This window comes from Pterocles gutturalis, unplaced genomic scaffold (genome assembly GCF_000699245.1).
Source record: "Pterocles gutturalis isolate BGI_N339 unplaced genomic scaffold, ASM69924v1 scaffold3333, whole genome shotgun sequence".
Classification (NCBI taxonomy): Eukaryota; Metazoa; Chordata; class Aves; order Pterocliformes; family Pteroclidae; genus Pterocles; species Pterocles gutturalis.
This window is the reverse complement of record NW_010122714.1, coordinates 65,223-69,800: the sequence shown is the minus strand read 5'-3', so window position 1 is coordinate 69,800 and position 4,578 is coordinate 65,223.

The window sequence follows — 4,578 nt, the reverse complement described above, 5'->3', positions numbered from 1 at the left end:
CAGGAATTCAGTGACTAGGAAATTAGGGCAACAGCTGTTTGATTTACGAAGAAACATTTGAGAGATGAGCATAAATACAGTGCCTCAGTCAAGGAGATGTGAACCATGTGTGTTAAAGCAGCAGAAAACCAGAAGACACGGAGTATGATCCAAGGAACCAGAGCAATGGGATTACAGCTACACAACACAGATGGAGGCTTTATTAGGAATTGTTCCTCTTTTCTCCTGTAGGAAAGGACATCATTCCCAAGAGAAGGGAATACTCACTAGAGTAATAAATAATAACAGACCAGAGAAGAAATCCTCACTGGCACAGCAGATGGGCTTCACCACTAAATAATTCTTTTCTGCCCGTGGTTCACTTCAGAGGACACCGACCCCACCACGACAGCAGACACTGAACACAGAGTTGGTGCTCCATTCCCATACAGCAAAACTGACCCTTGACTCCTAAGCATCCTGGCATTTTCAGGGAAATGTCTTGATCCCAATTCAGGCACAACTGTCCTTACCAAAAAACTGGAAAAAATTACAGTGGCTAACATATGGGAGAAGAAAGGCGAAAAAATCAAGACAGACATCAAGATTAATTTGCCTATTTAGGCAATAGTTTAGGAAAATATTTAATCCACTTAACTTTCCGCACCTAAGCAATCCATCTTGAGTAATTATGGCAGGAAAGCCCATCGCAGCATTGGTGTCCTGTTGAATCAGTGCTGGCAGACAGACCCCACTGCTAGTGCATGTACAGGAGCAATTCATCGTTCTGCAGAGAGCACTTCTGCAGCACTAAGGGGCATTATCTTAGAATAAAGGCATGTTTTGTATCCACATCTATTTTACATTACACCTGTACATAAGAAATTAGTTGTGCGGATATAGTAATTTCAACACCTTACAAAATACTGTGCTACCACCTTGTGGCAGCTTTTCAGATAGCACTGTTGGCATTCAGGCTGTGGATGACTATCTTAAAAACGAAATTAGAACAGCTACCATTTGCTGTGACTAGAGTTTTGAGCTAGTCAGACCGCCTGCACCCTCCTAGCAGTTAGAACACTTTATGGATTTATAGGTCTCTGCGTTACGGAATATTTGAAGCATAGCTCAGAAGTGTTTCAGTGGAAGCTGGATCTCAGTGTTCTGACACTATTAGCAAATTACTTTATACATATATATATATATATACACATTAAAAACTCACCTGCAGAATCTTCTCAGTCTGGAGTTATGCATGTACTCAAATACTGCCAAAGCTGGGAAGCAAAAAAGACACAAGCAAGGGAATTTCCTTCCCAGGTTGTCCCTGTTGTCTCACAGACCTGCAAGGAGAAGGAAGCAGTCAGAGGTACAGAGAGGTGACACAGGGAAGACAGCAGCTTCTGCTCTCGTGATGTGAGGAGTAAAAGAAGGATGGAAAACTCTGGAAGGCAAACACGCATGTAAGTGAGCTGCCATGGGAAAGGTGAGCCTTTGGAAGGAAAAACATAGAAATCCGCCTACTGCTAAAGTGGGCTGGAGACATCAGACCAAAAAACTTTTATTTCAGGTGACCTGGCTGGGCCAGTAGCTCAATAGCCCCTCTGTTCTCCTCTGCTTTTGAATCTTTTCAGAGACGCCAAAGCACGACAAACAGTACTGTTTCAAGGACATTTTGATCTGCTTCTCCCCCAGCCATCTTTATTCTCCTTTCCACATCCCTGCAGGAAATGAGGTTTCTGCTCCTGAACAAGCCGTACCATCTGTTTAGACATTGTGCCTTGGTTCAGGTCCATCTCGGGGCACTGAAGGTTAGGTGCAAATTTATCTCTTACCGTTTTGACTGATTTGAAAACACAGAGCAGGAAGGAGAACTTCTCTTGTTTGAAAAAGGTGGTGAATAGGTTGTTCAGTGCGTGTTCAAGGAAGCTCTGGGTTTCTTCAAATTAATGCTTCAAATGTGAAGTGGCTTGCCACGTTCCAGCTCGAACTCGTATGTGCTCCTGCTTTGTTCACTAGCTACAAGCATCAGTTCGGTGTAAAGAAGATTAAAAACTGTCACAGAAATTAGGCACAAATGAGCCAAACTGAAGCAAAGGCTTATGGCTCTGCGAGGTCCAGTTCTCCTCTAGCATCCTGCTTTCTAGTTTCCAGTTGAACTCCAAAGGGAAAAGCATTGGGATTATGTATTGCAGCTATTAGATTAAGGTTGGCAATGAAATATGAAAATGCCAAAAGATCAGATGTTTGGGTCAAGCTGAAGAGAAAGCATAAGGCTGGAATATAAAGCAATAGAAAATGTACACAAAGGCTCTTACACCCTCTCAACAACACTCTTTTTGGATATCTTCCTGACACCCTTTCTACTCTTTCCTCCCAAATACCTGTGTTACCTCTACCTCAGACTCGGATTAAAAAAAGATGATGAAAGAGTGCCCACCTGCTGATTAGGGGAATAAAAACACTTTCTCCTGAAGCAGTCTGACAGATACTGCTTTCTGATAGAATAATTGGCATGTACTTTTAACTACTGTCTTAATTTTGAAAAGCTACCCTTAAAAAGCACACCCTCCTGTGTTACCAGCCAGTGTCACAGCCTGTTACCACAGTCAAACATTTTTCCACTAAGGATGCACTTATGAACCTGGGACACTTGTTTTCCAAACTTTCTCCTGCATACTCTGTAAGGCAATATTAATTGTAACCTGCCAGACAATCCTTGCAAATATCCATCATTGGCGGTAGCTATGAGCCCACACCCTGATGTTACACTAAATGAGCTGTAACTCACGACAAGAGAAGCAGCAGGAAGGGAAGAGGTATTGAGCTAATTAAAGGAATGTTTCCTAGACAGCTTCTTTAACCTTAACACGCTGATTTATCACTTGATGCTGTACACCTGTAATAGACCATGTCACATGTCACCCCCTCAAGAAAGGCTGATTCAGAAAGTATTGAAACGTGATCCCCTCATCACGGTGAGCAGAACATCAAGTGCCTCCCTGGGAAGAGGTCTGGGGAAGAGAAGGAACACTACGAGAAAGCACAGGCATGACTGCCCAAGAAGAACAGCAATACAGATTTCCCCTGAAACCATCTTAGAAATGGGTTTAGATTTATGCAAGAGGATAAGTGAAAACTCCATTTCCTTCATATGTGTTCCTGCAGTTAGAGGATTGGTGGTAAGGTCACAAAATTGTATGCATTCACTTGTATACACAGAACTGGAACCAAAAACTGTGAAGGTTCAGTGAAAGTTTTCAAACTCTGATGCAGCCCTTGTATACTCCCTTGTGCCTTTTTTTTCCCCTACAATACAGGGTGAATAATGCCCCAATGGACTGGATAAGGAAGCTGTAAACTGCCATACACAAACCATCCGCAAAACGAAGCATAGAGAGGTGGCAGAGACACAAAGCTGGAGGAGGCTTTCATCACACACACCTGTACCAGGGAACATTTCTGCTCTCAGTTCATTCATACCTCATTCCTCAGCTTTGTAGGCAGGATCCTTTCAAGTCCAGATCTTGCAATCAATATACAAATGAACAGCCTACAAATCTCTGTTTCTGTATGTCAGGTGATTAAATCTGGCCAGGATTTTTCAATAAAAGCTTTTCGATGGGAAAATTCTGACTGAACCCCCAGATTTTCTAAAGAAAACTATATGTTTTAAAAGAATTCTCAGGAAACTTTCCCAGGACAAGGTTGGAAGTGAAAGAAAAAAATTTGTTTTCTTCATCACCACAATACGTCCTTTTTCTTGAAAATAGCCAGTGATTCACAAGCTTGGTTGGGACACACAGAGGCCCACAGAGAACACAGGACACATATCTCAAATCTCCATCACTCCAGATGCTGCTTATCTTGTGACTAAGGGGTGTCTGTCTGACTGGTGTGGGTACTTCTGTAAAAGCACTAGTTTCAGTTCTTCTATAGTTGTTACTTTTTTTTTTTTTTTTTTTTTTTTTTTTTTTTAAGTGAGACTCCTTTGTCCCCACTTCCCCTTCTCCCCTCTTGCCTTTTTTCTTGCTCTGGGGTGTTCTGGTTTTCGAGGTGCTGCTGATGTGCTGCCCTGCCCGTCTGTCTGCCCACAGCAGGCTGAATGCTGCTCAGCGCGGGGGTGAGCTTCACAGCCCTGTGTGCTTTTTTGATTTGTCTGACTTGTGGGAGGAGGGTGGAAATAGCACTCTGGCCCACATTTGAGCCTCTTCATCTATATATAGATGTGATATTTCTACAACTGCAGGTTTTAAGGGCCATCTCAAAAAGCAAAGAAGGTGGTGACTTGCGTGGAAAGTATCTCCCAAGGCGCCCACAGTTTAACGCATGCCTGAGCCAGCCTGCTGCGTGCTCCTCCTTGCCACTCCCAAACTGCCCATCCTGACCAGGGCTGGGACACAACCAATCCCCTTTTCCACTCTAAGACATCACCTCCTTAGCCCAAGAAGTAAAACTCTAGCTATGGCACTTGCAGCTGCATCCCTTTAACAAACTGTGGTGAGAACGCTGGACCCAGTGAAGCCCGTTTTCCCTGCGGAAACTCGTGTCTTTTACTCTCAATATCACAAAGTCTCACCCGGCTGTCACCTACCACCT